The sequence below is a fragment of the Peromyscus eremicus genome, unplaced genomic scaffold (assembly GCF_949786415.1).
Source record: "Peromyscus eremicus unplaced genomic scaffold, PerEre_H2_v1 PerEre#2#chrX_unloc_1, whole genome shotgun sequence".
Classification (NCBI taxonomy): domain Eukaryota; kingdom Metazoa; phylum Chordata; class Mammalia; order Rodentia; family Cricetidae; genus Peromyscus; species Peromyscus eremicus.
Window position 1 is genome coordinate 6,311,415 of NW_026734288.1, and position 12,786 is coordinate 6,324,200.

General features: G+C 37.7%; 1 pseudogene; it reads left to right on the forward strand.

Moving 5' to 3' along the window:
* Positions 1-4,398: 4,398 nt before the first annotated feature.
* LOC131900960 (zinc finger protein 431-like) lies at positions 4,399-11,227 on the forward strand (annotated as a pseudogene).
* The last annotated feature ends 1,559 nt before the right edge of the window (positions 11,228-12,786 follow it).

Genomic DNA, 12,786 nt, shown 5'->3' on the forward strand with positions numbered 1-12,786 from the left:
CCACTTTGGTCATGGGCTCATTGGGCATTGACAGGAATGGCTGAGGGGAGAAGCTGACTGTTCACAGAAAGTCAGCCTATCTATTTGATTACTGAACTTTTTCTCAGCTGAAATCACCTTTTGGTGGACATTTACATGGGACACAAGTGTCTTCACATCCTTTGCCGTGTGTAGAGATCTATGCACATACTTCTTCCTCACATGTCTTTCTTTTTTCAACCTTGCTCTTTCCAAGTCCCTGACCACCCAGCCAGTCCATTGACAATGGCCCATCAGTCAATGAATAGTTGTACATTAGGCCATGTCTCCTTCCAAACAAACTGTATGATCCTGTGTACTGTCTGAACTTCTGCTTACAGTGAAGATTTCCCCATCACCAGTATCTTTCAGGCTTGTCCCAGAATGGAGTTGAAATGCTATAGCTGCCCACTTCTGGGTGGTGCCTGCATGATGTACAGAACCATCAGTAAACCAAGCCCTAGTCTTCTCTTCCTCACTCAACCAATCATAGGGAACACACCCCATGAGACTGGAGGTGCATGCTTGGGAGCAGAAGGCATTGTAACAAAAGTAGAAACCAAAAGCATTTGGGCAGCATGTCCTTTTTTATGACTAGGTGTGAGCAATAACATCCAGGACATGATGGGCAGTTCAGGTTTCATGGTAAGGTGGTGGCCCACTATGAAATATTCACTTTTTCCCAGTTGGTGGTGTTAATGGCTTGTGCTCACATGCTTGGCCATATTTATTTTTGAAAATGATTCTATGGGCCCCAGAGGCAGAGACCTAAAATGACTTTAGTAGATATTGTATTGTCTCAATTCTTTAATGTTCCTTTTCTTGTGTTATTCAGTTTTGTTCTTTTCCTCTGTGTGTGTATGTGTGTTTGTGTGTGTGTGTGTGTGTGTGTGTGTGTGTGTGTAGACTATGTAGCACAGGGTTTATGACTCACAGTGATCTTCCTGCCTCTGTGTCTGGAGTGCTGGTACTAAAAGAATGCACTACCACACACAGCCACCAAAAAAAATAATTTTTATGGTCTAGTCTCCTCTTATCCTGGCTAGGGAGGCCAGGAGATGGTGTCAGAACTGCTGATGCTGGAATTACAGGTAGTAGTGTGCTTTTTTGTGAACTGGAAATGGAACCTGGATGCTCTGAAAGAATTCAGTGCCCTTAGCTGCTAAGGTATTTTTCCACACTAAATTTTATGTTCTTGATTAGGTTTTCGTCCAAGGCGTCATAGTCAGTCTGATGATGATTTAAAATGGAGTTTTCCTCCATTTGAGAGAATTAGCCTCAGGCAGGGATGAGTTCCCTGATTGTTTATTCCATACAATGTGGTCAGCCCATTATCGATATATATACAACCAGCAAAAATGGATGCAGCAGGTGGTATTCATGTATTCAGCGAACTTATTTACCCATACCTAACAAGGAAGAAGTTGGAAGGGATTTGGGAAGGCATGAAGTGATGAGATAAGATGGTAATGTGATGTAATATTTTTAATTAACAATTTATAGAAATAAATTTTAAATAAAAAGAGGGACTTGATAGAGAACTCAGCAATTAAGAGTACTGAGTTTTTTTAACAGAGGACCCATGTTCTATTCCCAGAATCGATGTATTAGTTAACCTTTGATATAACTCTAGAGAGACATCTCCTTACCTCTTATGGCCTCTATAGGTATTTTCCACAGACATATACAGGCAAAACACCTGTATAAGTATTTTTTAAAAAAGAAGTAGAAAAATGAAAGAATGGAATTCTCTACAGTGATACCACAGCCATAAGACTAACACAAGCCAGGGCTAATTACAATGAAATTTTCTGGTCTTGCTTGGAAGCAGTGGTGGCCTTGAAGAGAGCCAGCCTGCAGAGAGGCAAAAGCAGCTTTCTTCTGAGTATAATAAATCTCATCATAACCATTCATTTAGGAGTAGAGTATACAGTGATCTTAGGTGACTTTTCCTTGATGTTTTCTGGATTTGTATTCTCCATCTTATGTATCTGTGAGAATTGACACATCGGTACAGTTACCTTTTAGAACAAACATCAAGACTGACAGATAGCATAGTCTCCAAAGGAATCTACATGCAGAGTGTCATTCCTTGACTTTCAGGTAAGATCTTGTGGTGCAATATGAACATGTCAGAGGCATGTCTTGCCATCATTTTAAATATTTATATGTTTCTGCATGGCTTTCAGACAAGAATGTTGCTTAATGTCTCTGCTTTTACATTGTGATCATTAATAGAAATGGATTTGTTAATTGAGCATAACTAGGAAGAGGGAGAACTATACATGAACATGTCCAGACTCCCTCAGGAAAATCTACATGCTTTCTTTTTTTATGAAAACTATTGTTTTGGAAATAACTTTCATGCTGTCTTGCCTCTGGCAGAAAGAAATCCTTCTCATTTCATCTATCTTGTCTGTTGTGATGGATATTCTCATTAGTCAAACTGACTACCTCTGTAACTAATTAAAATCCCAAGATTTGGGTACACATGTGAGGGATTGAAGGTAAAGACCTATCTTTAATCCAGGTAATTTAAGGTAATCAATCCACATTTAGTTGCTTGGTGGCAGTGCACACCTTTCACCCCAGCACTCAGGAAGCTGAGCCAGTTGGATTTCTGAGTTTGAAGCCAGGTCGATCTAAAGAATGAGTTCAAGGGATACACAGATAAACCCTTTCAGAAAACTCAAAAGAACCAAAAAACAAGAGTAAGGAGCCAGGTGTTGGTGGTGCATGCCTTTATTCCCAGCACTTGGGAGGCAGAGCCAGGCAGATCTCTGAGTTCAAGGCCAGCCTTATCTACAGAGTGAAATTCAGGACAGGTACTGAAACTACAGGGAGCAACACTATCTCAAAACAAAACAAAACAAAAACAAACAAACAAACAAAAAATCATGAAATAATGTCCACCTTTAATCTGGGTAGCAACTCCTGGTGGCAGCCTACATATATAAAAGATATTGAAGGAGGAAGCTCTCTGCCTGCTTCTGCTTGCTCTGGCTACCAAGTTGATTCCTTTACTAGCATTAGAGCCTACTTCCTTAAAATTTTGGTGTATCCTGAAGACCAGGTGAGACATGGACTGAGGAACTACTGGACTTTTCAAATTTCCATTGGTAGACAGCCATTGTTGGACTAGCTCAACCACAGCATGTGAGACATTGTAATAATTGCACTTTTTCCATACATAGAGAGATTCATCCTCCCAATCCTGTTTGTTAATATTCTAATCCCGCCCCTTGGCACCATGCTATGTCCTGACATAGAATCTTATTCTTTAGAGAAAGTTTCACCCATTTCCCGCCTCTCTCTCCTGCTCTCCTCCCAGGAAGTGTGCACACCCTCAGACTTCTCACTCTTTCTCCCCCTCTCTTTTTCCATCTTTCTCTTCCCCCTTCTTCCTTCCCCCACCAAATAAACCTCCTCACTGAGTTTGTCTTCATGTTGTCTTTGTCTGTCCCCTGCATTGGGGCACCACCTTGGCTCTCTACCTGCCAGAGACTTCTTTATACAATTCATAACACTGTTCAAGTACAGAAGCTTGAATAATGCAGTGTTTGTTTCTTTGTTTTTTTCCACTGCCCTAGGAGAAAGGTGTACTGACTAATAATAGTGCTTGTAAACATCTTCTTACTTACTCTATTATTTTAAACATTCATCTTTCCTTGAAGCTTATTCTTTATTATTACTTAATTTGCCAACAGTTTGCTCTGAATTTCAGGACTAAAACTCCTAAAGCAATGGAGCCATCATCCCACTTTCTGATGGAAGACCTATTATCTTGTTTGTGATCTACTTCCTGCTTTTCTTTCCTGCATGTCTGAAGTTCCTGTGACAGCTAGGTATTATGTACCTTCAGTTCACCTGACATCAATGTGAAATCACAAAACAAAAATATTTTATGTCTTTATATTTCACTTTAGTTGTTAATATTCTGGGCACCCTTCCACCTGAGGGCCAGGGAATCACTCCACCCCACATAGTATAGTGGGCTGTACAAGCTAGCCACACAGTGTCCAGGAGGAAGAAGGGGAAGTGCCTACTGAGAGCAGAAACATAGCAGGGTCTGCTATTGAAGCCAGGGGCAAGTGCTATTGAAATGCAAAGCTCTACAGTTTCAGAAAAGGTCTGGGTCTGTGGTGGAAGGCAGGATCAGGAACCATTGTGCTGTGACTTTAAGCACAGTGTAACACTATGGGAGGTGCTCTTGTCACTCAGACCTCAGTAGCCAATCAGGCCCTCCAGGCGACCTGCCAGTCAGAAGTTGTGCAGGGTCCTTCTGGCTGCCAGCTTTAAGCTTGGCTTTGAAGAGAAACTGGTGCCAGCAATTTTGTGAGCAGTGCTGTGAGAGTTGCTGCAGGGAGCTGAGCAGAGAACATGGCCAAGCTGGGAAACCACAACATGGTGAGTGAGGTGCAGGAGCCAGTGTGGTGGGTCCTTCTCAGACCCGGGTGGGATCCTTCAGCTAGAATCCTTATCCTGTGAGGTCCTGTGTGGTCCTTGAAACTTCCTGTTTACAGGGCAGGCCTCTGGATATCTTTTCTGTGTGGGCCGCATCTGTTCACTGAATTGGGAGCAGGAGATGTGTGTAGAAACATCTTTGTAGTCAGCTTAAACATGCTTTTACTGCACCATGGAAAGCAGGTTGCCAAACTTGGAGAGGCCTAGTTTTTCTAGTACCTTCTAGAGCTTCAGCACTGTGTATTTAACTTTCATGTGTAAGATCCATTTATAGTTAATTTTGTGAAAGTTGTGAAAGGCATCTCATGTTTTGGGTAGCACTCCACTCCTAAGGTGTGAGAGAGAAGAGAGAAGAGTTGAACTTGAACTTGTGATACAAAGAATTTACTAATTATTTTCTTTTTTTTTTTTTTGTTTTTCGAGACAGGGTTTCTCTGTGTAGCTTTGCGCCTTTCCTGGAACTCACTTGGTAGCCCAGGCTGGCCTTGAACTCACAGAGATCCGCCTGGCTCTGCCTCCCGAGTGCTGGGATTAAAGGCGTGCGCCACCACCGCCTGGCTCTTTCTGTCATTTCTTAAGCTTTTTTGGAAGTTGTTTGCTTGTACTTCATATGCAGGTATTTTTATTTACTTCTTGTGTCTTTGATAGAGTTTTATTCCTTTTTTTAAATGTAGACACTTAAGTTTCCCCACATCACCACTTTTGTGTACTTTAAATTAGAGTATGTTGTGTAATTATTTTCAATGAGTCCTAGAAACTTTTTAACCTCCTTTTTATTTCTGTCTTGACCCATTTTCTTCAGTAGAGTGTTGTTCGGTTCTCAAGAGATTTAAATTTTTTTTAACATCTAGGTGTAATCCATAGTAGTCTGCTATAATGCACAGTTATGTAAATATTATTGTATCTGTTTGGACTTGAATTGTGTCCAAGTGTGTAATTAATTTTGGAGAAAACCTCATGTGGTACTGAGAGGAAGGTGTATTCTTTATCTTTGGGTTGAATGTTCTGTAGTATCTGTTTGGATAATACTGTTTATAAAATCCACTAACACTGGGCGGTGGTGGCGCATGCCTTTAATCCCAGCACTTGTGAGGCAGAAGCAGGTGGATCTTTGTGAGTTCCAGGCCAGCCTCATCTACAGAGCGAGATCCAGGAAAAGCACAAAACTACACAGAGAAACCCTGTCTCAAAAAACCAAAAAAATAAATAAATAAAATAAAATAAAATAAAATCCATTAACTCCAATATTTCTCTGTTTAGTTTTTGTCTAGATGACATGTCAATTGGTGTGAGTGAGGTATTGAAGTCTACTACTGTCAAATTCTGTGTAAGAGTCAATGTGTAATTTTTTTGTTTATATTTATTTATTTATTTTTCTATTATCAGCTTGATACAGTATACATTCTTATTTTAATAGTTATAGTGAGATGTTTCATTGAAGCTTGCCCAGTATTTGTGTAAAACCAAAACTTATTATAAGCCACAGTCATCCTAGGGTCTACCTTGCTATATAGTCTCCCTTGTTCTGTGGGTTGCAGTCTGATTGTTCTTTGCTTTCTATCTAGATTACACTTATGAGTGAGTACATACCATGTTTGTCCTTCTGGGTTTGGCTTACCTCACTCAGGATATTTTCTAGTTCTATCCATTTGCCTGCAAATTTCATGTTGTCATTGTTTTTTCTCTGCTGTGTAGCACTCCATTGTGTATATGTACCAAATTTTCTTAATCCATTCTTCAATTGATGGGCATCTAGGTTGTTTCCAGGTTCTGGCTATTATGAATAGTGCTGCTATGAACATAGTTGAGCATGTATCTTTGTGTTATGAATCAGCATTCCTTGGGTATATTCTCAAGAGTGGTATATCTGGGTCTTGATGTAGATCAATTTGCAATTTTCTGAGAAACAACCATACTGATTTCCATAGTGGTTGTGCAAGTTTGTATTCCCACAAACAGAGGAGTGGTGTCTTTGCTCTGCATCCTCTCCAACATAGACTGTCAGTGTTTTTGATTATAGAATTCTGACAGTTGTAAGGTCGTATGTCAGAGTCATTTTGATTTGCATTTTCCTGATGACTAAGGATGTTGAGAATTTCTTTAAATGTCTTTCAGCCATTTGTGATTCTTCTTTTGAGAATTCTCTTTAAGCTCTGTAGCCCATTTTTAAGTGGATTTCCAGTATTTTGATGTCTAGTTTCTTGAGTTCTTTATATATGTTGGAGATCAGTCCTCTGTCAGATGTCAGAGTTGGTGAAGGTCTTTTCCCATTCAGTAGGCTGTCTTTTTGTCTTATTCACCATGTCTTTTGCCCTACAAAAGCTTCTCAGTTTCAAGAGGTCCCATTTATTAATTGTTGTGCTCAATGTCTGTGCTGCTGGTGTTATATTTAGGAAGGGATCTCCTGTGCCATTGAGTTCAAGTGTACTTCCTACTTTCTCTTCTATTAAGTTTAGTGTAACTGGATTTATGTTGAGGTCTTTGATCCAGTTGGACTTGAGTTTTGTGCATGGTGACATGTAAGATCTATTTTATTCAAAGCCTGCTGCAACTCTGGTCCAAGCATTGCAGAGGCCATCACAACTTAGAAACCAAATTTGGGGGAATCATTGAGTTTGAACTGGTTCTGGAGACCAGAATGATGTAAAATTTAAGATTATACATTTTTAGTCTGCATTTGAGGTCAGATCTGTTGTAGGCATCTGTGTTTAGTATAGTAAGAGCTCCAGTGAGAAGACTGTCTGAGTTCATTGCATGATACTATGAAGATGAAGCCTGAGTTGTATTTTTAGACCATAAGATGTTGAGATACTTAAGCTATGAGATACCTTACATGGAGAGCTAACTGCATATATGAGTGGAAGTAAACAAAGAGAGAGATGTGTGGGAAGTTGTGGAGAGAGAGCCATCTAAGTCCTCTGAAAATGAAACCTCATGTCTCTGACAAAGAGCTACCAGATTCAATGATTGCCCTGCTGGGTTTCAGTCTTCTCTTGGTCCAATGTTTCCTCACTGTGTCTTAGTTCCTCTCCTTTGGGGTGGTAATGTGTTTTCTGTGCCATTCACATGTTGGAAATATTTAAATTGTTTCCTGATTTGATAAGATGTCACAGTTAAGAATTTGTCTTGAGTGTCAAAAGAGACTTTGGACATTTCAACAGTTCAGGGTTGTTGCAGAATATGAGAATCATTGAAGTGACTAAATGTATTTTCCTCATGGATGACCCTTGAGCCTATAGTGACCTGGATGAGATTCTAGTCAACTTAATAAAAAAAAAAGCTCCCAGATAGGATGAGTTATTTGAACATGTGTCTCTCCTTGGTGACTTTCTTTAGGGTACTTGTGGAAACTCTGTGGATAAAATATCTCATTGGTGATTGTGATATGTGTTTTTATAGCCTCACCCATTTTCTTTTCTGTGTTTCTACTATATTGTGGTTGAAATGAGTCAGCCAGCTTCCTTCTTGTACAGCCATTTCTTCACCACAAGTATAGATAGTATCACTAAATCACATTAAATACAATTGATGGAATTGGTTTTCAATGCTAAGCCATTTTGCTACCCTGAATATTTTAGAATTTTGTTGTTTCTATTTTTGTTTCTACAGAAAGCTTTGACTGAGTAGCCCTGACTCTCCTACAAGTATCTCTGTAAACCAGGTTGGCATCCAACTCAGAGATTCACCTGGCTCTTGCTCCAATATGCTGAAATTAAAGGTTTTTTTAACATTCGAGGGATTTTTTTAATATATATTATTGCATAATTGTCCTAGAGTATATGTTTTTGTACATGTCAAGCATATGTTGTTTTGCTGAGTTTTACTCTCCAGTTTCAATTTTGATATTCAGCAGAAGATACTATTCTCTTCCTAGATGTAGTGACTGGGCCTTCTGAGTCATTGGATTACAATTGTGTGACATTCTTCTTGCTTTTTGTTTTGATGGTTTTTTAATGAATATGATTCTTTTGTCTATATACATGGATATGCACCACATGTACACTTGTCCTCACAGTAGTCCAAAGAGATTTTTAGAACCTACATGCTTGGAATAATGAAGAGTTGTGTGATTCCCCCATATAAGTACTGATAATTGAGCCCATCTATATACAAGACCAGTAAGAGCACACAACTTCTGAGCTATCTCTCCTTCCCTGTGTTGATTATTTATGATCATCATTGATAATGTTATCATCTTTATATTTGTAACTGTTTAATTGCACAGTTCATTTTTTTTAAGATTTATTAAAGTAGTTTAAACTGGAGCATTTCAGGTTTCTGGAAGATGAATACAGAACTGGAGTGAATGTCAAACTCGTTGTAGGAACTTCAGTAAATAAATCTCTGAGTTCTTCTTATCTTTTTTGTTTGTTTGAATGAAAGATTCAGTGCAGGTGCAGTTACCATAGCCTAGGCTAACTTTCACCTCAGAAGCACATATACCTGCTTCTACCTTCTAAGTTCTGGGATTAAAGGCATGAGCCATTATACCCAGCTTACAAATCTTCTTTGTAGTTAATAATTGTTCAAACAATTTCTCAGATGTGTGCTCAGTACTGTTGAAATGTTTGCTTGTCTCTCTATCTCTGTTAATAGGCATTTCTCTTCCAAGGTGATATGCTGTTCAAAGCATTCATAAATAATAGATGTAACCTCCTATTCAGTTTCTTTGTGAAGTAAGTTGATGATTTCAAAGTAATGTCTGAGTTATAGAATATATGTAGCACTCACCAGAATTATGTGGCTATATTGTCAAAGATACAATGTTGTATCACGCTTTTTGTTTATACATAAGGATGACATATTTATATACGACATATTGTATAATGCAGTGACCTATAATGATGTGCATGTCAACATCACTCAGGAAGAGTGAGCATTGATGGATCCTTCACAGTGGAATCTCTACAAAGCTGTGATGTTGGAGACCTATATGAACCTCACTGCTATAGGCAACACTGTAAATTTTTCTTCACATTTTAAATAAGGGGGCAACAGTTTCTTGGTTATTGATGCTCTTCTGTGATTCTGATTGAGAATGAGGCAGAATGAGGTGAATAAAACAGGCTTGGTTCTAAGGATCACTGAAGATAGTAATGTAAATTTTTTAGTTTCTTGTAATATTTTATACATTTCCTTGTTTGATATTTTAGGCTACAATTGGAATGATCTTGAAGTTGAAGAACATTGTCAAAGTTCTCAACAACATGGAAGGTAATTTTCTTGTGCAAGCTAATACAAATGGGCCTCTGGATATATTTAACTTATCTGGAAGATTTAAAAAAATGAAACATTATAAATAAACACAGCTTAAAATGTGTTGATGATCATTACATGCTCATAAACACACATACCTCAATAGCAGGTAAGTGAATTGTGTTTGCAAGTAATTCTTTTAAGAAGGAAGACAAGGAATCCATGCCTTAATAGAAATCATCATTTGAATAATAGCTTCATCAGAGCTATGCTGTACAAATGACAATCCTTTTAGTTTCATACTATTCAAATTACATAAGGTATAATCACTGAATATATGATAAGAATATGTACACAAACTTTTGATAAGCAATTAATCCATAGTAAAAATATTATTACTCAAAAAGTTGTTGTGTCTTTGCTAATTTAATTAGATAAGTGGTTAGAGTCAAGAATTAAGGGGAGGGGTTGTTGTAGAGAAACATTAATCCCTATACCACATGTTGATGGGGAAAAGAAAGTCCAACTGTAAATAAAATGTGGAAACCTTCTTGTTGTTATTCTTTCTTTAATAGTTATATCATATGTCAATTTGGATACCAGTCATATGAACATAAGATTATAAAAAGAAGTAATGTACATCTCTCAAACTCAGAACAATTTCAAAACCTGTAGTAACCCCATGTTGAACAAACTTGTTGAATGACATTCAAATTTACAAACAATTGGTTTTCCAACTTAATTTGGAATAGATCAACAAACACACCACAGAAAAACCCTAAGAGTTCTAGGCCTGTGTAAATGCTTCTGTTTGTCTTGGTTCACTTTGAAAATATAGCATTAATCACAGTGTAGGAAAATTTATCAATAGATTAAGTGATGTAAATGTCTAAATTCTCCCAGTTATCTGCAAATATTTGAAAAATCTCAGAGAAAAATGACATAAATATGGGCCAGGTAGTAAAGGTTTTTACTATCACAGGCATGTTCAAATATGCAAAGCCATCCTTAATGTAGGGGAACAACATGAATGTGCACAACATGTTAAAAGCTTAAGATAACATAACTCTTTATATATTCATAAAAAACTGTAAAATTAATTCATGCAGATATAAAGACTCAACAATGTAATGAATGTGGCAAAGCTCTTAAATGTTTCAATTATCCTTGCAGGCATGAAAGAAGTTCTACTACAGAGAAATCTGAACACACTCAGTGTGGTCAAGCCTTTGTACATCATAGTCATCCTCCAAGGTATAAAAGAACACATACTGGAGAGCAAACCTATGAATGTAATCAATGTGGTAAAGCCTTTGCATACCCCACTCATCTTCAAGTACATAAAAGAACACATACTGGAGAGAAACCCTATGAATGTAATCAGTGTGGTAAAGCGTTTGCTTATCACAGTCACCTTCAAGAACATGAAAGAACACATACTGGAGAGAAACCCTATGAATGTAATCAGTGTGGTAAAGTCTTTGCTCAAAACAGTGTTCTACAAAGGCATAAAAGAACACATACTGGAGAGAAACCCTATGAATGTAATCAGTGTTGTAAAGCCTTTGCTCAAAACAGTGTTCTACAAAGGCATGAAAAAACACATACTGGAGGAAAAACCCTATAAATGTAATCAGTGTGGTAAAGCTTTTGTTTGTAACAGTACTCTTCAGTTGCATGAAAGAACACATATTGGAGAGAAAAACCTATCAATGTAATCAATGTGGTAAAGCCTTTGCACAGCCCAGTCATCTTCAAGGACATAAAAGAACACATACTGGAGAGAAACCATAAACTTGTAATCAGTGTGGTAAAACCTTTTCTCATTTCAATGCTCTTCAATTTCATGAAAGAAAACATGATTGAGAGAAACCCTATGAATGTAAACAGTGTGGTAAGGCCTTTGCACAGCCCATTTTTCTTCAAGTATATTAAAGAACACATACTGGAGTGTAACCCTATGTATATATTCAATGTGTTAATGCCTACTCACAGCACAGAGCAACCTTATAACTGTAAATCTTTTAGGGTGTAATTTGTCTCTGCTGTGGATATCGCTCTGTATAAATAAAATGCTGATTTGCCAGTAGCCAGGCAGGAAGTATAAGCGGGACAAGCCAAGAAGAGAATTCTGGGAACTGGAGGCTGAGGCAGAGAGGCACTGTCAATCACTGTGAGGAGAAGCAACATGTTAAGATAAGGGTAAGCCACAAGCCACGTGGCAACTTATAGATTAATATATATAAGTTAATTTAAGGTATATGAATAGTTAGCAAGAAGCCTATTATGGCCATACAGTTTGTAAGCAATATAAACGTCTGTGTGTTTATTTTATAAGTGGGCTGTCTGACTGCTGGCGCTTGGCAGTACCCAGAGAGAAAACCCTAGGTACAGGTCTCTTAAAGCCTTTGACTATAATATTAAACTTTGAGGATCTGAAAAAAAAACTCATACCAAAGGAAATCTGAATATATATGAATTGTTATGTTCTTCATCAGCCAACATACTTATATTCAATTACACAAAATTAATTATTTCAGAAAAAATCTAAAATGTGTCAATAATTTGTTCAAGCATTATAATACTTCTTTATTTTGTTTACACATGTCAACTAATATGGACAAAAGGCCTATAAATTTAAATGATAAGGTAACCCTTTTAGATTTCATACTTCTTTTCAAATACATCAGACAATGAATTCTGGTGTAAAATTTCATAGATGTGTATTATTGCCTTTTCTGTCGCTTTGATAATAGATCATATCTAATTGACCTTAGAAAAAAGGTTTTATTTAGCCCTTGGTTCCATAGCAATACATGAACCCCATAAAAATGTCATGGAAACAAGTGTAAGACATGGCAGCTAAAGCAGGCAGCTAAGAATTCACACTCTTGTACTACAGCATAAACCAGAATGTGTAAATTGGAAATGGTATGCACATGTGAACATTCAGGCCAATCCCCAGTGACAGATTTCTTCCAGCAAGGCACCATTTCTTAAATCTTCCCAAATGATATCACAGACTGTAAATGATTAATTTCTCTGATTTCAAGCCTCCAGGCTTGCTTTCTATTACATGGACCAATTCATGATGGAGAAAAACTCTGT